We start from the raw sequence: 26,440 nt of genomic DNA on the forward strand, positions 1-26,440 counted from the left end.
AAGAGCGAAGATAACTTTCGCATGATGTCTCATGTGAAGTAGTCCAGTAGCTCGATTAATCTTGACCATACATAGAAAAAACGACCACAGTACAGTACAGTACAGTGTAGAAAGTAAGTGAAACAAATACGCAATGTGGCAAACGGTAATCACAGTTTTATTCAGAATAATTGCAGCAAAGTCGCCGGGATATAAGACGGATTCCTGAAGATTGCAATAGGCGGGATATGGTTATTAATAAGGTGTATGATCGCTACGGTTGGCAGTGGGTGCTCTGCAACGATCTCCCGTGGTGGCCACGAGGTTGGTAAGCAATTTCTATGATGGCGTCCCATTACTAGTGTTGTACGGTTGCCGGCGTAGGTGAATGTGCTGTAATACGTCTTTCAACGCATCCGTCATGGACGGGATTTAAGTCGGGGGAATGAGTCGGAGAAATGGACTGACCAGTATATTCGCTAAGTTCCCTCTCGTTCCGAGAGCTTCTCCATCCGTACAGTTCGATGTGGTCTCGTATGTTCATCCATAAAAATGAAGTTAGGTGTGAAGACGCGCGTGGGGAACGAGTACAGCGATCAAATAAACGACTGGTGGGTGGACCGATCCAAAGATCTGGAGCTTGGGACGCCCCCATACCATAACATGTGTACCACCAAAATGAATGTGGGAACACATAATGCACCCAGGAAAAGTGTCAAACATGATCGTTTTGAACATCTGTGTACGAACGCTGTACAGAACATGGTCGAAGATACTATGTAAAATTATTACGACTTCCCTGTCGTATCCTATTTCTGTGCGGAGCCTGGGTAGATAATCTTTCTGAAACACATTGCCTAACAAATGAACTAAAACATACAGAAGACATGGTCGGACATCAGTGTAACTTCGTCAGCTGATGTGTAAATGATTAGACCACAGTTCTCTATGACAGGTTTCGGCCACCGAAGTGGGTTAGTGTTGCGTGTGTTTACTGTTGTGTTTACTGTTGTAAAGGAATTTTGATATTTGGGGAGCAAAATAACTGATGATGGACGGAGTAGAGAGGATATAGAATGTAGACTTGCAATGGCAAGGAAAGCATTTCTGAAGAACAGAAATTTGTTAACATCGAGTTTAGATTTAAGTGTCAGCAAGTCGTTTCTGAAAGTATTTGTATGGAGTGTAGCCATGTATGAAAGTGAAACATACACGATAAATAGTTTGGACAAGAAGAGCATAGAAACTTTCGAAATGTGGTGCTACAGAAGAATGCTGAAAATTAGATGGGTAGATCACATAACTAATGAGGAGGTATTGAATAGAATTGGGGAGAAGAGAAATTTGTGGCACAACTTGACTAGAAGAAGGGATCGGTTGGTAGGACATATTCTGAGGCATCAAGGGATCACCAATTTAGTATTGGAGGGCATAGTGGAGGGTAAAAATCGTAGAGAGAGACCAAGAGATGAATACACTAAGCAGATTCAGAAGGATGTAGGTTGTAGTAGGTACTGGGAGATGAAGAAGCTTGCACAGGATAGAGTAGCACGGAGAGCTGCGTCAAATCAGTTTCTGGACTGAAGACCACAACAACAACAACAACAATTCCCGGTAGGGTATATAATGGGCATCAGCAGTGTCATATACTGAATGATGCGATGTGACATCTTCTTGTGAGATAGTTTTATCAGCACCCGACAGAGTTTAAAAGGGTCCGCACTGTTGGTATCTCCATTTGGCTGCTTGGTTGAATCGTGCAATATCCACATTTTTGGGGCATTCTGATGCGACAGCTGGACTGAATGTGAGCATGAGACCATGTATACTAAGATCAGGTATACTAACGTCAACGCCCTAACGGGTGACTAGGCACCAGAACCGAGAAAGTGTCATTTATTAGTAGGTTGAGTGTACCTAGGTTCCTCCTGGAGGGGCTGGAACAGAAAAATTCCCCACCCCTATCTGAGATTGTTCCAATAACTCCAGGGCCAGAATCTAGACATCTGCCCAATAGACCACCATGGCAGCGACAAGATGCACTATTATTAGCCCAATAAACAGAACTTGGACTAATTTATATTTTCCAGTGAAGTCTACTGAGACCTCGTGTCGAGAGAGACTGTATTGCCATCAGTTCACAACTTGAACCGACGTGTACTTTCCTAAGCAGATAGTGCACAGGAAAGTCCCATTCTGTAAGCTGAACAGCCAGAACAGTACCTGAAGCGAAAGGTAGGGGAGGAAAAGACAGCGCTATTTGTCCGTTTTTAACAATAAGTCATTTAGTTTTGAAAATTCTCTTTCCTCTTTTCCATAGTGGCTAGAGATACGTTTTATTTGCAATGTGTTCCCGTGTTTTTGCACATTCGCTTTTAGCAGACACCACTATTCCTCCTTCTGCCTCTCAGATTTATACAACATAAAATCACAGTCACATAAAAATACGTAATGTAAACAACTAACTACACAAAGTGAAGCGAAATTCGCGCACACGGGCTTCGCAATGCGATTCCTGGCGTACCAGCGATAAAAAAATATATGTCACAAAGTTTCGTCCGGCGAGTACATCCGCAGAAAAAGGACGTTAAAGGGTGCCAATCTGGCAACAGTGTAACCAAATGTATGGTAACTATCTCTGTCAGCACATCTTAACCTGCTGTACAGTTGGTGCAGTGGACAGAGTTTTGTGTTATCATGCAGGAGGTCGATGGTTCGATCCTGTGTTAATGTATATGTTTCATATTTGGTGAATGTAGTCCAGGTCGTACGGTATCTGATGTGGCATCTTAATGGTCAACAGCGATTGCAGGGGCTCCTCTGGAAAACATTTTCACTTACATACTACAATCGTAGAAATGGAAGAGTGGTCAGCTGTGAAAGAAGCCCTTTCCACGTCGTGGGCGTGAATTTATTCGCACCACATCATCTGCTAGATGCGAAACCTGTTTTCCTTGTACCCTCCTCCAATGGTCCCATACATTAGTACCAACTATTATTCTTGCGTCATTCAGGTCCATTATATTTCGTTAGTGCCTTACGTTACCAGTAGGACTGGGTACGAGCTTTGTGAATCATGTCGAAACTCGGTTACTAGTAGTATGTGTTTCCACCATGGTCCCACTAATTATGTCTTTCATCATTGAGTCTGGCAACCGCATGTTGTTTAGTATGTATCTCAATGTATTATTTTTCCTTTTTCAGACGTTATGTCTGGTTAAAAATGGAAAGTGATGCGGACTTTGATCAAGCGTGGCTTCCTTTTAACTGTACGGTATATGTTACGTTCCATTTAGGAACTTTCGGGTAATTGAACATGTATCAATAATTACAGATTTCTGTAGTTGTATATATATGTTTGGATGTAGCTGTATTGCATTGATGTACTGGTGGATATTCTGTGGTATGACTCCTGTAGTTGGTAGTATAATTCGTATAATGTCAACTTTATCCTGAAGCCACATGTCCTTGACTTCCTCAGCCAGTTGGATGTATTTTTTCAATTTTTTCTCCTGTTTTCTTCTGTATATTTGTTGTATTGGGTATGGATATTTCGAACAGTTGTGTTAATTTCTTCTTTTTATTGGTGAGTATGATGTCAGGTTGGTTATGTGGTGTTCTTTTACCTGATATAATGGTTCTGTGCCAGTATAATTTGTATTCATCATTCACCAGTACATTTTTTCGTGCATACTTGTAAGTGGGAACGTGTTGTTTTATTAGTTTATATTGTATGGCAAGTTGTTGATGTATTATTTTTGCTACATTGTCATGTCTTCTGGGGTATTCTGTATTTGCTAGTATTGTACATCCGCTTGTGATGTGATCTACTGTTTCTATTTGTTGTTTGCAAAGTCTGCATTTATCTGTTGTGGTATTGGTATCTTTAATAATATGCTTGCTGTAATATCTGGTGTCTATTGTTTGATCCTGTATTGCAATCATGAATCCTTCCATCTCACTGTATATATCGCCTTTTCTTAGCCATGTGTTGGATGCGTCTTGATCGATGTGTGGCTGTGTTAGATGATACGAGTGCTGGCCATGTAGAGTTCTCTTTTTCCAATGCATTATTATTATTATTATCGTACCGATGGGATAATGGAAACATCCCATCTTTTACCGTTAGTGAAACACTGTAAATCAAAACCGAATATTTCAGAATTAGCGGTGTCGGGATGAATCATGCAGAGCAATATCTGTCAAAGGTGTAATGCATGTGAGGTGGAACAGCGCGCAGGACTGACTGGGTGTTTATACTGTATGTGCTGTCCGCCAGACAGGGACTAGTTGCGAGCGGAGTAACCCACCCGGGACAGACTCCTATGTACACTCTTTGACATAAAACTCGACCGGCGGCCGGCCGCTTCAGAAGCTAAGTCCGCGCCGATCGCGACATGGGACAAAAAAACTGGCCAACTCGCTAATTCTCTAAGTCCGGTTATCTGCACAATCTGGCAACACTGTAGACTGCGGCACTTCCTGGAGGAAAACTTGTCCCAAGATAGAGAGACTCTAGGCTGATTACGCCTGTGGTCTAGCGGTAGCGTGCGTTGTTTCTGTTCATAATATCAGTAGATCGAGAGCAGCTAGCATAAAATATTTTTATAGCCTCTTCTATCTGAATGCTGAAGACGTGAATGTAATGGTAGCGCAGATTCAATCTATTTCGCTTTGTGACACACCGATATCAAAATTTTATCTAGTAACGATTTTGCGGCAGATTTCCTGCAGACTGTCCTCCTCTGGACGCCGTATGCGGCAAAGCTCCGGGATCCATCTGCTGGCTACTGGCAGCGGCCTTGGCGACAGCAGCGGCGCTGCACTCCACTGTTCTTTATCGAAAGCGCCTGCTACCGCTCATCGCTTTTGATGATTTAAAACGCTTTATTATTAAATGTTTCTCCACAGAAAATTTCTACAATTTCCATTCACGCTCAAAAGCAACGGAGACAGACGCCCTGATTAGTAGGCGGGTAATCGGCAAGAGCTGAGTATGGCCCGAAATTAATTTTATAGACTGGGACGAAATTAAACCACCTCACTAAATTCGATGAATTTATAAATGCATCATACTTCGTTTCTTTTCCTTTCAAACTTAATTATTTGTGCAACTTTTGGTCAATGTTTGGATGTTTTCGTCAAGCCAGAGTGAGCGTCTGTGGTGTAAAGTGTATTACAGTTTTTGTTTCATTTCTTATGGTAAGTCTATGCGATAAACTGTGTGAATACCTTGCAATGCATGCTCTGTAGCAGTGCAGGCACACTGCACATTTGGAGTTCCATGTATGGGTTCATGAAGTATTTATTGTTGATCGGAAGTGATAGTTAAGGTCATCAGATTTAAACCAGAAAAATTTGTCGTTTTGAAGGTTTCAGAGAACGGAAAGGAATTGCTAACGCCGGTGTTAGAAAACGTCTACAGTTAAATGCTATTGCAAAAATTTAGAAGATGGGAACTATATTAATGAACATGTGCACTTCATAAACAACCTTCTGACATGTTAGACCTATATGACGAACAAAGCTCAAATTTATATCGTTGACAGTCGGTTTGAATCTTTTCAGGACCTATTTTACAGTGAAGCACCTTGGAATTTGCAAAGCAGAAATCCATGATATTAACTTAATTTACTAAGTCGAAATCGGACTAAGATTGATGTTTAAAGGCATTCTTCAGATTTCGCATAAGAAATTTTTACTAGCAGTTTGCAACTCCATTAATTAAAGTGGAAAATAAATGGTTGTAGTCAGCGGCTTCTACCGTGATTCGAACTTATAGTACAAGCACTGCAACGCACAAGGGAACCTCTGAGCTAACGACACACTGGCGGCCAGAGGCGGACTATAGTCACTGCGATGTTGCCTGAGCCTCAAAACGCAACCTTAAACACACAAACAGAGGAGGTGGAGATTACTGTTTTAACGTCCAGTCGACAACGATGTCATTAGAGACGGAGCACAAGCTCGGATTAGGGAAGGATGGGGAAGGAAATCGGCCGTGCCCTTCCTAAGGAACCATCCCGGCTTTGCCTGAAGCGATTTAGGGAAATCATTGAAAACCTAAATCAGGATAGCCGGGCGCGGGATTGCACCGTCGTCCTCCCGAATGCACACACAAACAGGTGTTACTTATGTGAAGAACGCCGTTCTTGGAGTCCAGAAATTAAATATACTTTCTAATTGTGTCATCTTGCAGTGGATTATATCGTACGAGTCTTCGATGTGGAAAACGAATGTCAAGTGAATTTAGCGAGGTAACGCCGACATACACCCGGAAGTAAATGCACTATCAGAGTGTTGACAAATACTTGCTACGACGCTGCCATTTCTCGGCTCTCTGACGAGGCAGCTCTTCAGCGAAATGCTTGCCGTGATTCTCCGATACGGTTCTTCAGAGTGGAGACGCGCGCGCACGTTTGGTTTTTATGCGGCGTTCTCCCCTGATGGTTTCTGACGTCGCCTTGTGGGCTATGTATACATATGAGACATTCAATTATCATTAATCCAGAATGATACAAGTTTCAGCTTCCGGCGTGGAAGAAGGCTGTTGACGCCGACATTATATCATTTCAACGTAGGGAAAGCAAAACGGATCATTCAATGTTTCTCATTCAATATAAGGCATGTGAGATAAATTTCCGTAACGTTCATAATCATCTAAAAATACAAACGAAGTAAAAATACACCGGAAGCTTATTCGAATTGAATATAATGTAAGATACCAAACGCTTTGCACCTCGATGTCGAATTTGTCCACTTGGCAATCGTTTGCAGCATGCACATAGAATGTCATGATTACCACGAGAATGAAGAAATATGTTGGTAAGGATGGAAGCAAGAAGAGACGCAGTCAACAAATATTCTATTCCTCATGGCATTCATTTCATATGACACGTAAGAAGAGGTAAAGCGGGAATTTACTTTCGTTAACACGAAAGATATGCCGCACATATTGATAACGAGGAAGTCTGCGTCTTCATACGTTTCCTCCTTGAAATCTGTATGCTCTATTATATACTAAGTAGCCCGATCATTGTTTCAGTAATGTTACCTTCTTGTTTGACCCCGTAACGATGAACAGATTCCAAATGCATGTCTCAGCGTGAAAGTAGCTGTTCGAACCCTTCCTGGGTTGTTTTTTGTGTTTTATTGCTTGGAATTCCTGAAGCAGACCACTGTGCCTTCCCCCCTCGTGGGTTAGGTATCAAAACTAAACCGCTTTGTATCCAATGGCATAATTTATTCATACAGCATCAGCATAAGACTCTTGCGAGTGAGAGAATGACAATAACAATCGTAACAAGAACAAGCAAATAATGAATGATGTTTATTCCAACGCAGAACGAGAATGGCTTTAAATATAAAGATCTATATCTATATCCATATCTATTGATCTTTGAGTTGGCACAATGCAAATATATTCTTAGCATTTAGTTACTGAATTTAGTTCTGGATGTTTGCAGAGAAAAGGAAAAGTCGGTACTCCTCGCTAGTGTAATATAATGTGAACCAGCAACTACCCTTTCCTTAGAACACGACTCAAGCAGGTCCTCAAGTAGGCACTGCTGCATTCTGTTCCCTGACATTGCTCTGATGACGGTTAGTGCAGATAGTTCCGATTATGAAATACAAAACGTATTGCAGGTTAGTTCCTAGGATAGTAACATTAAATTTTCGTTGTAGACGGCACATGAACGTGACGACTATCCATATTACTCATCGATATAAAAAGACAATATTTTGGGAATTTAGCAGGATTACTCAAAATGAATTCTGAAATTGGGTGACTGACCGCACAGGTGCTAAACGTCGTCAAGAGTATACGATGTCCTAATCGCATTAGGAATATGAAGATCGTCTTCGACAGCTCGCAACTTTCACATTGCTATCTCCACCCTACTCCAGACAGCTGTCGGTGGAGTTGCACTACGTTGCCGATGTTATGGAAGGCCTTCAAACCGACAACAGACCACATATTGAAAAATACAAGCGAATTCTCTTGCAGCGTAAGCTTATTGTAACTAATCTAAAAATTATTGGAGAGGAACATTGTCCTATTCAAAAGAAGTAAAATGTTACACACTGTTGACGTCAAACGGACATTATCTATGTCCTGTCTTGTGTCCTACTCATCTATAATATCAAGTGTACTATGAAAATGAATATATATAATGGATTATAAGGTAATGCATTGATACCAGATGGTGGGGGCCGGCCGATGTGGCCGTGCGGTTCTAGGCGCTTCAGTCTGGAACCGCGTGACCGCTACGGTCGCAGGTTCGAATCCTGCCTCGGGCATGGATGTGTGTGATGTCCTTAGGTTAGTTAGGTTTAAGTAGTTCTAAGTTCTAGGGGACTGATGACCTTAGAAGTTAAGTCCCATAGTGCTCAGAGCCATTTGAAACATTTGAACTATTTAACACAAAATGACATTAAAAATTTAAGTTATTCACGAGCAGCTAGTTTAGAATATGTATGAACATTAAATGACACGACGAACCGTCTTGTTCTGCATATGGATTCAAACCCAGCTCATGCAGACTAAGCAAAGATTTCGTGACTGACGGAAACTAACAGTCATTCCTGATTAGGCATACAGAGAGTGATATACCTCGATTTTAGACAGTATCAGTTAGCAAATATCAACTTTAAATTGCATAACGCAAACATTTTTAACAGACGCGAATTCCTACCCAGCATCTATTGTCGCTGTTAACGAACTACGAGAGATGTTAAATATTGCTTCTTCACAAGTAACTTACTTGAAATGCCGTGAGGTAAAGCTGTGTGTTGGACACGGATTCGAACCCGGAACCTAATCGGATTGCTATCGAAGCACAGTCAAATGTGACATATCGGAATTTCGCGGCAGTAACTAGATGTTTTAACTGAAATGACGAGACGAAACATTAATTTTTTCCTTTCCAGGACTCCAACCCGGCACCTATCGCTGTTATATTCTAGAGAAAACTAACGTTAAATATGGGTTTGTTGCACCAGCAGTGACATGTGAGCATGTTTGAACTGAAATAATATGACGAAGAGTTCAGCGCTCACTGGGAATAGAGTCCCACACATATCGTTGTTGACTACACGCAAAGAGACGTCAGCTACCGAAGTTTTCTCCACCAGCTGCTCAGAATAGCATCTTGAACTTACAGTCATCTCGCAAATAGTTCTGTGTCTCACTGGGAGTTAAAAACGTCGGATATCGTTAGTGTTGACAGCGAATGAAAATACATTAAAAATCAAAATTATTATCCACCAGCAGATAGGTGTTCTCATGCTAGAGCTTGATAATACATAATTAAATCTTTAGTGCCGGGCCAGGATTCGATCCCATTCACGCATAACATGTGAAGGTGTTGAGGAATCTGCAGTTTTGAACAAACAACAAATTGTAGCCGAGCTGTATTGCCACGAAGGGATGAAATTCCGCGTTAAGGGCGGTCTGAGTTGCATTCCCAGTTCAGAACCAATTTTATCGACATACAGAAGCTCAAATAAAAGATGGAATAAGTGTCCTGTGACCATACATAGCGTTTGTGTCATCACTTGAAATAAATAACTAGTATAAGAAAGGTTACTGGTGATAGAGTTTCTACATGTCGCCACTCCAGACTGTATTGTGGTTCAACCTACCGTCTACTTGGTAAAGAAGGAATATCATCTCTAATGTGAATTTTCAGACCACGCAGCCATTATATCTCCTTCACTTGGTGTAGCCAGGAGAGAATGGAATCTGTCTCTCCCTATCTAAAATCATTGACAGAAGTGGGAATCGAACCCAGACCATAGGTATAACAACCTACCATCCGTCCAACAGACCACGAAATCCTCTTCTCTGCGAGTCATTTTTCTATCGTAACGCAGTTGCGCCACACTGGATGAGAATTCTGACACACAGGCTCCCTGTAGTAATTTGCAGCATGTTCAGTAAATTCATTTACTTGGTTGACCGAATCACCATGAACTAGCTGCCTCGGCAACCCAGTGCATACATTCGACTGTTTTGTAATCACAGAAATAAAATCACGTTACTGCCACCTACACACAACTGCCAACATTGTAGGATGCAGAAGTTTAAATAGGAAGTGTTCCTTTCCACTTGAGCTATTCTATTGCGCTATCTGTTACTAGAAAACGTCGTTCAGTCCAAACAAAAGCTGTAACTGTTGGTCTCTCAGAAGTCAAGACCTGGCCATATGCATAATCTCACAGTGCTGTGGAATCCAAAAGTTCTGGAGGAATAGTTGCCGAGCTCTGGAGCTGTTGTAGCTACGTGTCAGCTTGTAGTATAGATAAGATGTCGCGAGTTCGAATACATTCAGTGCTACATTTTTTAAAACGCAATTCTGCTCTCTGCTGAAGTTATCAATCTAATGGAACTTTGAACATAATTCCCTTCACTTCTCAATCCAAAGTAGTCGCATGTGGAAAAAGGACAAACTACTGTGACATTTTGTTCTATTCAGGTTTAATAGACAGCAGGCAGCAGATGCATCTCGAAGATGTGCAGGGAGAGCGCATCGTGCCATAATATGTCAGAAAAGTATTTTCTACATTAGCCGTCGTGTGGTAGTGATATTTTATTCTTCTTCAAACTTTGATTGACAGCTTTAACTCAGAACAAATTTTCTACATGCATGTAATCAATAAACTGCATGTGCGTTGTCAGACTGTCATAGGTAACATCAGAGAATTCGCATATATCGTTGATGATTAATTTCTCTCTCATGTTTACTATTGTTTTAACAACACTAAAGGAAACCTTACGAAAATTGTGCACTGTATTATAAGAAATGAAATAAAACTAACCATGATAACCTTACGACGAAAGTATCTGTACACAAGCATGCCTCCATCGACACGAATTAGTAAAATACTACTCACTTAGATTTTGATTGGGTCTGTGTTTAATTGGTATGCTGTTTCATACTCAAGAGGTATGCAAATGTGGCATTTCATAAATATAGTTACGTATTCCTAGAAACCCAAAATTCGCTTGTCAGCAGCGGAAACAGGCGTTACCTGTTGTGCAGCATTGTAGGTTTTTCAACATTGCACTATGAGCTGAAAGCATTTTCTTGCGATTTCCTTATTGATGTTTGATCTGACTGCTTGTAGCTCTTTCACAGAAGGGATAAAAACGTTTCAGTCAGTGAGACTGGAACTGCAAACCATAACAGACGCTGTTTCACAGATCAGCACGTTACCACTGAGCTGGCGAGGAGGCATGGGTCTCAGCTTCCAATTACGACGGCAATAGTAACTAGAACTCGTAAACCGCTATTTAAAGGTCGAGATTAGTTGCGATTTCCACCTGCAACGACTTTCCTGGGCTGAAAACCGTAAATTTTCAATCTTTTGTTACCCTTCAAGCTATAATAGCGCAGATTATTCAATGGAAATGACAGGTAAAATCAAGTGAACTTTGAGGCTTAATTCCGTGCACACCAGGAAGTAACTCGTGGATCACAGAGTTGCCAAACATACGTTGCCTTGTTGCCAAATCTCAGTTACAGTACCAGCAGGAAGAAGACGAACCGATGTGATCCTACAGCGGTCTGGGAAGTGACCATAGCTGGTGTCTCCAAGTCGCGGCTGCTACGGCCTGGAATACGTAATGCGTCTGATTCGCTTTCTGTAACTAGGTTTAGGGACTGGAGCGTAGTTACTAATAATACTCAGAACTGACTGCAATCTGAGCATCATAAATCAGTAACTCTCATTGTTGTTTTTATATTTCTTTCGTAAGTGCACTCAAAACTAAGAAAATCATTCACAGGCGTTTTCTTGCCTCGCCGATAGTCGAGCACAACATACAAATAAAAATAAAAAAGAATGTGTGTGTGTGTGTGTGAGAGAGAGAGAGAGAGAGAGAGAGAGAGAGAGAGAGAGAGAGAGAGAGAGAGAGAGAGAGAGAGAGAAATAAAAAGCAATGGGAGAGAGTGTAAAAAATTGTTGTAAAGAAATTGAATCATGGTATTTAAAGAAATCTTTCATTAAAATGACACGTTCCACATCATTACGAAATGTCGTATTCATGATCTATGGAACAAGAGTTAATCTAATGTAATCTAATCTAATCTAATCACATCATATTGATGATTAGCCATGAAGAGTCATGAATTACCGAAAGTTTTGCCAATACCAGTAACCAAATCTAAACTTGAAAATAAAAGACGACAATTTTTGTAATAAACCGTGCCTCCTATCAAGACCCTTTCATCCCTGTTATCTAACCACGAAAGATGTCTGAAATACCTCCATTCTGAAGTAACAAAGTGTGCGTGCATTTAAAGATGAAGTGCATGATGTGAAGTTCTGTGACGGAGATACGAACCCAACACGTAATCCGATTGTTAACTAAGAAAAATCAAATGTTACGTATCGGTTTTTCTTACGAGCCGCTAGGTGTCTGAATCTAAAATAAGGATACAAACTTTTGTGCCTAAGCGACAATCGAACTGCACACCTACCGTGCATCCACGAATATAGCTTAAGTATCAGTTGCTTACTCATGAACAGTAAGCTGTGTGCGTGTTTGACCAGAAATAACGACACCTGTTGCGACTGTTGGCAACACATGAACAGACATTGAAATTGCGCGTTAATTTTCACTAGCAGGTGGGTGTGCACTTGATAAAGCTAGAAATGAAATTATTAATATTTTTGTACTGGATCAGGTTTCAGACCCACATACTTACCTTTGGAGGAGACCTAGAGAAGATTGCAGTCTTGGGAAAAGGAACGAAATGACTGAACTATACTGTTCCGAGAGATTCAGATCCTCGAAAGAGGAGATACGAATTCGAATCACAGTCCAGCAACAAACGTCTCTAGTTCAATAAAGTACAAGTAAAATAAGAGCCCTGTCCCTTTAAATGGCTATCGGTTCATCAAATAAAATAAAATTTTCTAATGTAAGTAAGCTTACTGGGGACTGTATTTCTTTTTACCATGACTTCCGCTGTGTCATTTCCCACCGTAAACCGGCTCTGCCCAGTTGGTAAAGAAGGAACGTGATGTTTAATGCGGATTCTGGATTATAACGTCTTTCTCTTGAGGTTACCAGAGGTAAAATAAATCTGTTTGTGCCTCTTAAAAGTAAATGCCTGAACCGACGCATTGCACCTGTGATAGCTCGTTCCACCAGACCATTGTGGCCACATTACCCAGCCCCAGGAGTGTGCTGTAACGGATGATGTGCTTAGCTTACAAAATTAGTCACGGTGGAAAAAATGCGAGTCTATTAAATGGTCAAGTAGAAGCAAGCTTCTGACGCAGAGATTATGCAATTCTCATGTCAGCGGGATGTAAAGACTCTTCTAGGCATCATAGGCTGGATGTGAAGCCATTTCGATTTTTCACAAATTCAGCAAATTTCTTAGTTTGAGAAAATCCACTGTGAAGTGTGAAGTTGCCGGATAATTCGATTATTACTGTTATTATTAATATCATTTTATTCATACTGCTGCTGTAACACAAGTGCTTGAACATCATTTAGTGCCTTTTGGTCACTATAGAAGTAGTTTCCCAAGAACAGGTTCTTTCCCTGTCTACGGAATCCTTTTCATGTTAATATCAAACACCAGCAATTACTCGTAGATTACATTAAAACTAAAGTAATTGACGAAGACGTTACTTGGTAACAAAAACGCACTGCCTTTCTTCATTTACTTTCGCCTAGAAATGGCTATCGAGTACTGACAAACCAAAAGGCAAGAGATCTTACTGCCTTCCGATATACGTTGCTGTTAGTTCTTCCACATGATTTGGTCGACATGACCTGTTTCAAGTAGTGTATGACAGATAGTGTTTTAGAAATTCTATTGTTTCCCTTTGCAATAAACAGAAGTATTTTCATTCTAAGCTGTCCATGTACAAAATTTTCGCAATATTAGTGCAAATTTAATATTCGCTTCTATAATGTATAAAAGTATTTCACAGTCGCAAAACTCGCATCCGAAACGTTGACCTTACACTTAGTCGCTGACCACAAATTCTAGCTCAGAGTGACACCAGTTTAATTAGCCTAATGTAGCGAAGACTGTTTGCCAGTGCTCTTTCTCACCGGAAAATACGCAATTGACTCATTTGGCTCCATAAGTACACTGTAACAGTAATTTCTGTGTGAAATTTGTCAGTAAGCTTTCGCCTTCCAACCGGCAAAATACGGAAGAGTACGGCCGGTAAACAATTCACAAACCACGATTTAGTGCCGATAAGATGATTTCTTTAAACATTGTCGAAGCTGAGGGAATTTAGTTTCTGCTTAAATCGTCTTAAGCAGCAACGTTCACAGATATCTCAAATAGGAAAAAGCTGAATATCCAGGTACGAAGGTTGTAAAACAAACTTCCCACAGTTTGTGTCAGGTTGATCTTTTCGTCTGACAACACTGCTTAAGCATTTTGTCTAAGAGGTATCACAAGTAGTATCCCTGTAGCTGTGGGAATCATTGGTTGAAAACGAGTTTAACACCAATGGGTACAGTGCTGCTATATTTTCAAAATTATTATCAACCTAAGTCTGAGTTCATCCACAAACTGAGAATAATTTATAATATTGAAGCTAGACTGTGTATCCTTGTCTTTCTTGAGTGGTCATTGGAAGGCGTTTACACACACGTATACAATACTATGAATACTTCGAACGCTATGGTTAACGTTGCTCTCATAAACTACTTTTTTTTAAAATTCTTCTGGGTCTTAAGCGTGCAATATGTGTTGTAGATACAGTCGCAGACCAAAAAATTGACCGCCGAGTCGTTCACGTAAGGTAGACAATACAGTCTCCTCTCAGAATTCTATGTCTGGCAATATGCTCGATGTAGCAACATGTAGACTGCGGCACTTCCCAGAGGAAGTCTTGACTCCAGTCTTAGTACATTACTCTTGACTACGACCGTAGTCTTGAGGTTAAACGAGAGACCAGCTAATATGATATTGTAGATTCGCTTGAATTACACTCATAGCTTCAGCACCGAGAGGAAAGGCTATAAAAATGTTGTCGATATGTGCTTTCGGTCGCCAGACGTCATATTAGCTGGTCTCGCGTTTTACCTCAAGACTAGGGTCATGTTCCATCAGCGGTATGAATAAAATGATATTAATAATAACAGTAATAATCGAATTATCCGGCAACTTCACACTTCACAGTGGATTTTCTCGAACTAAGAAATTTGCTGAATTTGTGAAAAATCAAAATGGCTTCACATCCAACCTATGATGCCTAGAAGAGTCTTTACATCCTGCTGACATGAGAATAGCATAATCTCTGCTTCAGAAGCTTGCTTCTACTTGACCATTTAATAGACTCGCATTTTTTCCACCGTGACTAATTTTGTAAGCTAAGCACATCATCCGTTACAGCACACTCCTGGGGCTGGGTAATGTGGCCACAATGGTCTGGTGGAACAGCTATCACAGGTGCAATGCGTCGGTTCAGGCATTTACTTTTAAGAGGCACAAACAGATTTATTTTACCTCTGGTAACCTCAAGAGAAAGACGTTATAATCCAGAATCCGCATTAAACATCACGTTCCTTCTTTACCAACTGGGCAGAGCCGGTTTACGGTGGGAAATGACACAGCGGAAGTCATGGTAAAAAGAAATACAGTGCCCAGTAAGCTTACTTACATTAGAAAATTTTATTTTATTTGATGAACCGATAGCCATTTAAAGGGACAGGGCTCTTATTTTACTTGTACTTTATTGAACTAGAGACGTTTGTTGCTGGACTGTGATTCGAATTCGTATCTCCTCTTTCGAGGATCTGAATCTCTCGGAACAGTATAGTTCAGTCATTTCGTTCCTTTTCCCAAGACTGCAATCTTCTCTAGGTCTCCTCCAAAGGTAAGTATGTGGGTCTGAAACCTGATCCAGTACAAAAATATTAATAATTTCATTTCTAGCTTTATCAAGTGCACACCCACCTGCTAGTGAAAATTAACGCGCAATTTCAATGTCTGTTCATGTGTTGCCAACAATCGTAACAGGTGTCGTTATTTCTGGTCAAACACGCACACAGCTTACTGTTCATGAGTAAGCAACTGATACTTAAGCTATATTCGTGGATGCACGGTAGGTGTGCAGTTCGATTGTCGCTTAGGCACAAAAGTTTGTATCCTTATTTTAGATTCAGACACCTAGCGGCTCGTAAGAAAAACCGATACGTAACATTTGATTTTTCTTAGTTAACAATCGGATTACGTGTTGGGTTCGTATCTCCATCACAGAACTTCACATCATGCACTTCATCTTTAAATGCACGCACACTTTGTTACTTCAGAATGGAGGTATTTCAGACATCTTTCGTGGTTAGATAACAGGGATGAAAGGGTCTTGATAGGAGGCACGGTTTATTACAAAAATTGTCGTCTTTTATTTTCAAGTTTAGATTTGGTTACTGGTATTGGCAAAACTTTCGGTAATTCATGACTCTTCATGGCTAATCATCAATATGATGTGATTAGATTAGATTAGATTACATTAGATTAACTCTTGTTCCATAGATCATGAATACGACATTTCGTAATGATGTGGAACGTGTCATTTTAATGAAAGATTTCTTTAAATACCATGATTCAATTTCTTTACAACAATTTTTTACACTCTCTCCCATTGCTTTTTATTTCTCTCTCTCTCTCTCTCTCTCTCTCTCTCTCTCTCTCTCTCTCTCTCTCTCTCTCACACACACACACACACACACATTCTTTTTTATTTTTATTTGTATGTTGTGCTCGACTATCGGCGAGGCAAGAAAACGCCTGTGAATGATTTTCTTAGTTTTGAGTGCACTTACGAAAGAAATATAAAAACAACAATGAGAGTTACTGATTTATGATGCTCAGATTGCAGTCAGTTCTGAGTATTATTAGTAACTACGCTCCAGTCCCTAAACCTAGTTACAGAAAGCGAATCAGACGCATTACGTATTCCAGGCCGTAGCAGCCGCGACTTGGAGACACCAGCTATGGTCACTTCCCAGACCGCTGTAGGATCACATCGGTTCGTCTTCTTCCTGCTGGTACTGTAACTGAGATTTGGCAACAAGGCAACGTATGTTTGGCAACTCTGTGATCCACGAGTTACTTCCTGGTGTGCACGGAATTAAGCCTCAAAGTTCACTTGATTTTACCTGTCATTTCCATTGAATAATCTGCGCTATTATAGCTTGAAGGGTAACAAAAGATTGAAAATTTACGGTTTTCAGCCCAGGAAAGTCGTTGCAGGTGGAAATCGCAACTAATCTCGACCTTTAAATAGCGGTTTACGAGTTCTAGTTACTATTGCCGTCGTAATTGGAAGCTGAGACCCATGCCTCCTCGCCAGCTCAGTGGTAACGTGCTGATCTGTGAAACAGCGTCTGTTATGGTTTGCAGTTCCAGTCTCACTGACTGAAACGTTTTTATCCCTTCTGTGAAAGAGCTACAAGCAGTCAGATCAAACATCAATAAGGAAATCGCAAGAAAATGCTTTCAGCTCATAGTGCAATGTTGAAAAACCTACAATGCTGCACAACAGGTAACGCCTGTTTCCGCTGCTGACAAGCGAATTTTGGGTTTCTAGGAATACGTAACTATATTTATGAAATGCCACATTTGCATACCTCTTGAGTATGAAACAGCATACCAATTAAACACAGACCCAATCAAAATCTAAGTGAGTAGTATTTTACTAATTCGTGTCGATGGAGGCATGCTTGTGTACAGATACTTTCGTCGTAAGGTTATCATGGTTAGTTTTATTTCATTTCTTATAATACAGTGCACAATTTTCGTAAGGTTTCCTTTAGTGTTGTTAAAACAATAGTAAACATGAGAGAGAAATTAATCATCAACGATATATGCGAATTCTCTGATGTTACCTATGACAGTCTGACAACGCACATGCAGTTTATTGATTACATGCATGTAGAAAATTTGTTCTGAGTTAAAGCTGTCAATCAAAGTTTGAAGAAGAATAAAATATCACTACCACACGACGGCTAATGTAGAAAATACTTTTCTGACATATTATGGCACGATGCGCTCTCCCTGCACATCTTCGAGATGCATCTGCTGCCTGCTGTCTATTAAACCTGAATAGAACAAAATGTCACAGTAGTTTGTCCTTTTTCCACATGCGACTACTTTGGATTGAGAAGTGAAGGGAATTATGTTCAAAGTTCCATTAGATTGATAACTTCAGCAGAGAGCAGAATTGCGTTTTAAAAAATGTAGCACTGAATGTATTCGAACTCGCGACATCTTATCTATACTACAAGCTGACACGTAGCTACAACAGCTCCAGAGCTCGGCAACTATTCCTCCAGAACTTTTGGATTCCACAGCACTGTGAGATTATGCATATGGCCAGGTCTTGACTTCTGAGAGACCAACAGTTACAGCTTTTGTTTGGACTGAACGACGTTTTCTAGTAACAGATAGCGCAATAGAATAGCTCAAGTGGAAAGGAACACTTCCTATTTAAACTTCTGCATCCTACAATGTTGGCAGTTGTGTGTAGGTGGCAGTAACGTGATTTTATTTCTGTGATTACAAAACAGTCGAATGTATGCACTGGGTTGCCGAGGCAGCTAGTTCATGGTGATTCGGTCAACCAAGTAAATGAATTTACTGAACATGCTGCAAATTACTACAGGGAGCCTGTGTGTCAGAATTCTCATCCAGTGTGGCGCAACTGCGTTACGATAGAAAAATGACTCGCAGAGAAGAGGATTTCGTGGTCTGTTGGACGGATGGTAGGTTGTTATACCTATGGTCTGGGTTCGATTCCCACTTCTGTCAATGATTTTAGATAGGGAGAGACAGATTCCATTCTCTCCTGGCTACACCAAGTGAAGGAGATATAATGGCTGCGTGGTCTGAAAATTCACATTAGAGATGATATTCCTTCTTTACCAAGTAGACGGTAGGTTGAACCACAATACAGTCTGGAGTGGCGACATGTAGAAACTCTATCACCAGTAACCTTTCTTATACTAGTTATTTATTTCAAGTGATGACACAAACGCTATGTATGGTCACAGGACACTTATTCCATCTTTTATTTGAGCTTCTGTATGTCGATAAAATTGGTTCTGAACTGGGAATGCAACTCAGACCGCCCTTAACGCGGAATTTCATCCCTTCGTGGCAATACAGCTCGGCTACAATTTGTTGTTTGTTCAAAACTGCAGATTCCTCAACACCTTCACATGTTATGCGTGAATGGGATCGAATCCTGGCCCGGCACTAAAGATTTAATTATGTATTATCAAGCTCTAGCATGAGAACACCTATCTGCTGGTGGATAATAATTTTGATTTTTAATGTATTTTCATTCGCTGTCAACACTAACGATATCCGACGTTTTTAACTCCCAGTGAGACACAGAACTATTTGCGAGATGACTGTAAGTTCAAGATGCTATTCTGAGCAGCTGGTGGAGAAAACTTCGGTAGCTGACGTCTCTTTGCGTGTAGTCAACAACGATATGTGTGGGGCTCTATTCCCAGTGAGCGCTGAACTCTTCGTCATATTATTTCAGTTCAAACATGCTCACATGTCACTGCTGGTGCAACAAACCCATATTTAACGTTAGTTTTCTCTAGAATATAACAGCGATAGGTGCCGGGTTGGAGTCCTGGAAAGGAAAAAATTAATGTTTCGTCTCGTCATTTCAGTTAAAACATCTAGTTACTGCCGCGAAATTCCGATATGTCACATTTGACTGTGCTTCGATAGCAATCCGATTAGGTTCCGGGTTCGAATCCGTGTCCAACACACAGCTTTACCTCACGGCATTTCAAGTAAGTTACTTGTGAAGAAGCAATATTTACCATCTCTCGTAGTTCGTTAACAGCGACAATAGATGCTGGGTAGGAATTCGCGTCTGTTAAAAATGTTTGCGTTATGCAATTTAAAGTTGATATTTGCTAACTGATACTGTCTAAAATCGAGGTATATCACTCTCTGTATGCCTAATCAGGAATGACTGTTAGTTTCCGTCAGTCACGAAATCTTTGCTTAGTCTGCATGAGCTGGGTTTGAATCCATATGCAGAACAAGACGGTTCGTCGTGTCATTTAATGTTCATACATATTCTAAACTAGCTGCTCGTGAATAACTTAAATTTTTAATGTCATTTTGTGTTAAATAGTTCAAATGTTTCAAATGGCTCTGAGCACTATGGGACTTAACTTCTAAGGTCATCAGTCCCCTAGAACTTAGAACTACTTAAACCTAACTAACCTAAGGACATCACACACATCCATGCCCGAGGCAGGATTCGAACCTGCGACCGTAGCGGTCACGCGGTTCCAGACTGAAGCGCCTAGAACCGCACGGCCACATCGGCCGGCCCCCACCATCTGGTATCAATGCATTACCTTATAATCCATTATATATATTCATTTTCATAGTACACTTGATATTATAGATGAGTAGGACACAAGACAGGACATAGATAATGTCCGTTTGACGTCAACAGTGTGTAACATTTTACTTCTTTTGAATAGGACAATGTTCCTCTCCAATAATTTTTAGATTAGTTACAATAAGCTTACGCTGCAAGAGAATTCGCTTGTATTTTTCAATATGTGGTCTGTTGTCGGTTTGAAGGCCTTCCATAACATCGGCAACGTAGTGCAACTCCACCGACAGCTGTCTGGAGTAGGGTGGAGATAGCAATGTGAAAGTTGCGAGCTGTCGAAGACGATCTTCATATTCCTAATGCGATTAGGACATCGTATACTCTTGACGACGTTTAGCACCTGTGCGGTCAGTCACCCAATTTCAGAATTCATTTTGAGTAATCCTGCTAAATTCCCAAAATATTGTCTTTTTATATTGATGAGTAATACGGATAGTCGTCACGTTCATGTGCCGTCTACAACGAAAATTTAATGTTACTATCCTAGGAACTAACCTGCAATACGTTTTGTATTTCATAATCGGAACTATCTGCATTAACCGTCATCAGAGCAATGTCAGGGAACAGAATGCAGCAGTGCCTACTTGAGGACCTGCTTGAGTCGTGTTCTAAGGAAAGGGTAGTTGCTGGTTCACATTATATTACACTAGCGAGGAGTACCGACTTTTCCTTTTCTCTGCAAACATCCAGAACTAAATTCAGTAACTAAATGCTAAGAATATATTTGCATTGTGCCAACTCAAAGATCAATAGATATGGATATAGATATAGATCTTTATATTTAAAGCCATTCTCGTTCTGCGTTGGAATAAACATCATTCATTATTTGCTTGTTCTTGTTACGATTGTTATTATCATTCTCTCACTCGCAAGAGTCTTATGCTGATGCTGTATGAATAAATTATGCCATTGGATACAAAGCGGTTTAGTTTTGAGACCTAACCCACGAGGGGGGAAGGCACAGTGGTCTGCTTCAGGAATTCCAAGCAATAAAACACAAAAAACAACCCAGGAAGGGTTCGAACAGCTACTTTCACGCTGAGACATGCATTTGGAATCTGTTCATCGTTACGGGGTCAAACAAGAGGGTAACATTACTGAAACAATGATCGGGCTACTTAGTATATAATAGAGCATACAGATTTCAAGGAGGAAACGTATGAAGACGCAGACTTCCTCGTTATCAATATGTGCGGCATATCTTTCGTGTTAACGAAAGTAAATTCCCGCTTTACCTCTTCTTACGTGTCATATGAAATGAATGCCATGAGGAATAGAATATTTGTTGACTGCGTCTCTTCTTGCCTCCATCCTTACCAACATATTTCTTCATTCTCGTGGTAATCATGACATTCTATGTGCATGCTGCAAACGATTGCCAAGTGGACAAATTCGACATCGAGGTGCAAAGCGTTTGGTATCTTACATTATATTCAATTCGAATAAGCTTCCGGTGTATTTTTACTTCGTTTGTATTTTTAGATGATTATGAACGTTACGGAAATTTATCTCACATGCTTTATGTTGAATGAGAAACATTGAATGATCCGTTTTGCTTTCCCTACGTTGAAAAGATATAATGTCGGCGTCAACAGCCTTCTTCCACGCCGGAAGCTGAAACTTGTATCATTCTGGATTAATGATAACTGAATGTCTCATATGTATACATAGCCCACAAGGCGACGTCAGAAACCATCAGGGGAGAACGCCGCATAAAAACCAAACGTGCGCGCGCGTCTCCACTCTGAAGAACCGTATCGGAGAATCACGGAAAGCATTTCGCTGAAGAGCTGCCTCGTCAGAGAGCCGAGAAATGGCAGCGTCGTAGCAAGTATTTGTCAACACTCTGATAGTGCATTTACTTCCGGGTGTATGTCGGCGTTACCTCGCTAAATTCACTTGACATTCGTTTTCCACATCGAAGACTCGTACGATATAATCCACTGCAAGATGACACAATTAGAAAGTATATTTAATTTCTGGACTCCAAGAACGGCGTTCTTCACATAAGTAACACCTGTTTGTGTGTGCATTCGGGAGGACGACGGTGCAATCCCGCGCCCGGCCATCCTGATTTAGGTTTTCAATGATTTCCCTAAATCGCTTCAGGCAAATGCCGGGATGGTTCCTTAGGAAAGGCACGGCCGATTTCCTTCCCTATCCTTCCCTAATCCGAGCTTGTGCTCCGTCTCTAATGACATCGTTGTCGACTGGACGTTAAAACAGTAATCTCCACCTCCTCTGTTTGTGTGTTTAAGGTTGCGTTTTGAGGCTCAGGCAACATCGCAGTGACTATAGTCCGCCTCTGGCCGCCAGTGTGTCGTTAGCTCAGAGGTTCCCTTGTGCGTTGCAGTGCTTGTACTATAAGTTTGAATCACGGTAGACCCGTTGACTACAACCATTTATTTTCCACTTTAATTAATGGATTTGCAAACTGCTAGTAAAAATTTCTTATGCGAAATCTGAAGAATGCCTTTAAACATCAATCTTAGTCCGATTTCGACTTAGTAAATTAAGTTAATATCATGGATTTCTGCTTTGCAAATTCCAAGGTGCTTCACTGTAAAATAGGTCCTGAAAAGATTCAAACCGACTGTCAACGATATAAATTTGAGCTTTGTTCGTCATATAGGTCTAACATGTCAGAAGGTTGTTTATGAAGTGCACATGTTCATTAATATAGTTCCCATCTTCTAAATATTTGCAATAGAATTTAACTGTAGACGTTTTCTAACACCGGCGTTAACAATTCCTTTCCGTTCTCTGAAACCTTCAAAACGACAAATTTTTCTGGTTTAAATCTGATGACCTTAACTATCACTTCCGATCAACAATAAATACTTCATGAACCCATACATGGAACTCCAAATGTGCAGTGTGCCTGCACTGCTACAGAGCATGCATTGCAAGGTATTCACACAGTTTATCGCATAGACTTACCATAAGAAATGAAACAAGAACTGTAATACACTTTACACCACAGACGCTCACTCTGGCTTGACGAAAACATCCAAACATTGACCAAACGTTGCACAAATAATTAAGTTTGAAAGGAAAAGAAACGAGGTATGAAGCATTTATAAATTCATCTAATTTAGTGAGGTGGTTTAATTTTGTCCCAGTCTATAAAATTAATTTCGGGCCATACTCAGCTCTTGCCGATTACCCGCCTACTAATCAGGGCGTCTGTCTCCGTTGCTTTTGAGCGTGAATGGAAATTGTAGAAATTTTCTGTGGAGAAACATTTAATAATAAAGCGTTTTAAATCATCAAAAGCGATGAGCGGTAGCAGGCGCTTTCGATAAAGAACAGTGGAGTGCAGCGCCGCTGCTGTCGCCAAGGCCGCTGCCAGTAGCCAGCAGATGGATCCCGGAGCTTTGCCGCATACGGCGTCCAGAGGAGGACAGTCTGCAGGAAATCTGCCGCAAAATCGTTACTAGATAAAATTTTGATATCGGTGTGTCACAAAGCGAAATAGATTGAATCTGCGCTACCATTACATTCACGTCTTCAGCATTCAGATAGAAGAGGCTATAAAAATATTTTATGCTAGCTGCTCTCGATCTACTGATATTATGAACAGAAACAACGCACGCTACCGCTAGACCACAGGCGTAATCAGCCTAGAGTCTCTCTATCTTGGGACAAGTTTTCCTCCAGGAAATGCCGCAGTCTACAGTGTTGCCAGATTGTGCAGATAACCGGACTTAGAGAATTAGCGAGTTGGCCAGTTTTTTTGTCCCTTGTCGCGATCGGCGCGGACTTAGCCTCTGAAGCGGCCGGCCGCCGGTCGAGTTTTATGTCAAAGAGTGTACATGTATAGACGTATAGAATTTTCTCATTGTGAACCTCTAAACCACTGTGGCAGATGTATGGCATACACAAACGATGAGTATGTGGAAGGAGCTGCCCCGTCGGGAGTCACGGTCTCTCCTTCCACCATGGCATGACCGACGTCATCCACGAACTCGCCGTACTCTAGCTACTGAGGAAGATATTCTCAGCCAAGTAGACGTAGCGTAGCAAAGCAGCTGCGTGTCTCGCAACACACGGTCGTTAACGTGGTGCCCGAGCATGGGCTGCACCCCTATCGTTATGCTTTCACATAACACCTACATCCTGCAGATCGTCATTAGCGGCTACTGTTGTGGATGCAACATGCAAGTCCGGAGGTATTGAATGCTCTATCCTCAGCAACGGGCAAACGGGACAACGCATCGTCGTTTCCGTGCTTAGCAGTGGACCGATATCGTAGCGGTACTGCGAGAGGAAAATAGACCAGCGAATGAATTTCTGCGCTGTGGAGGTACAGGCTGGATCGGATGAAAAAGCGATGTAAAAGGTATGTGGTCTGTGACGATGGTAAAGTGACGACCATACAAGAAATCATGAAACATTGTAACACCAAATACGAGAGCCAATGCTTCTGAGATTGGCTAAATGTTCTTCTTCCGTCTGTCCAGAGATCACAATATCGTCCAGATAGTTTGCTGCAGTAGGGACCGACGCACAAACAGTTTGTAGATATTGCTGAAACAATGCAGGGGCTGATGCACACCCGAATGGCAGTCGTTTGAATCGATACAAACCAAGATGCGTTTTAACCACCAAAACGCGCTGGGATTCTTCGTCCACCGGTATTTGCAAGTACGCATCTGCTAGGTCCAACTTCGAAAAATATTTACCCAGGCATAGTTTGTCTAAAAGATCTTATGGGCGTGGTGAAGAAAAAGTTGCAGTCACTAGTTGTGGATGCGCTGTTGCCTTGAAGTCCACACAAAGTCTCAATTTTCCGGAAGGTTTTTGCAAAATTGCTAAGGGTGATGCCCAGAGAGAAGCCTGCACACGTTCAATTACACCTTGTGATTCCAAATCGTGTAATGTATTTGCGACCTCATCACGCAATACATGGGGAACATTGCGCGCTCTGAAAAATTTTGGTTGCGCGTTGACTTTCAGTTCCCAATGTGCTTTATAGTCCGTAGCGCAACCGAGGCCCGGTGCAAAAATGTCTGCAAATTCGTCACATAGACGGGAAACACTGTCTGAAGGTACAGTCTCGTTCACTGATAGGACCTGATTTACTATAGACAAGTTAAACAACTGAAATAAATCGAAACCAAACAAGTTCACTGCAGCAGAACAACGAAGGATGTAAAATGACACAAGTTTTGTTTGCCCTTTGTATGTTGCAAGAAGGCTGCACTGTCCTAACACAGGGATCGCTTGTTCTGAATAACTACTTAACTTAACATTTGCAGCATGCAACGGAGGTTTGCCCAGCTGTTTGTAAGTGTCTTGATTGATCAGTGAAACTGCAGCTCCGGTATCGAGCTGGAATGGTATCACTTTGCCGTTAATGTCTAAGTCCACAAAAAGTTTATTGTCCTGCTGACGACAAGAGCGACTGTCTCGTGCAATGTGAACTGACACTGGTACAAAGTCTCTTGCGACTTGACGGGATTTCCGGCGATGTCGACACACACTATTTTTGGGACGAACACAGCCACTGTTAGAGAGAGTGGCACTGGGCGGAGTGGCATGAACTATATGAATTTCCATGGGTGAAGTGTCACGAGCCTGAGTATCCTTGGTTCGATTCCAATTCCGGCGTGAAGCAAAGGGCCTGAAATGGTTTTGAGCTTCCGAGCTGAGCTTTTTCCGCCAAATTCTTTGAACATGTCCTTTTCTATTACAGAAAAAGCAAATATCTTGGCGTGACGGGCAATTCTCACGCAAATATCTAGTAGCACACCGCGGGCATTATTTTAGCACTGCATTAGCTTGCTGGCGCGGTACACGTGGCTGAGAGCCAGGCGGCCGCGGCGCGGTCGGGCGCGAGGACTGTTTACCGTTCCGTGCAGCTCGCCCGGCGGGCTGGTTAACCTCACACACAGGTGGCGAAGTTTCAAATGATTCCTGAGCAAAGTCAAGTGTGTCCTGCCGATCCAATATGTCCATCACTTGTTGATGGGAGGGATTGACTAGTTTCAAAATCTGTTCCCGGATACGAACATCAGAAACGTTCTGTGCA

General features: G+C 41.3%; 1 protein-coding gene across 1 annotated transcript in view; it reads left to right on the forward strand.

Annotated features, from left to right (window-relative positions):
• LOC126100196 (endocuticle structural protein SgAbd-6-like) overlaps positions 1–26,440 on the forward strand; it is a 72,370-nt gene that overhangs the window by 40,562 nt on the left and 5,368 nt on the right. The window lies entirely within an intron of this gene.

Source organism: Schistocerca cancellata, chromosome 9 (assembly GCF_023864275.1).
Source record: "Schistocerca cancellata isolate TAMUIC-IGC-003103 chromosome 9, iqSchCanc2.1, whole genome shotgun sequence".
NCBI classification, from domain to species: domain Eukaryota; kingdom Metazoa; phylum Arthropoda; class Insecta; order Orthoptera; family Acrididae; genus Schistocerca; species Schistocerca cancellata.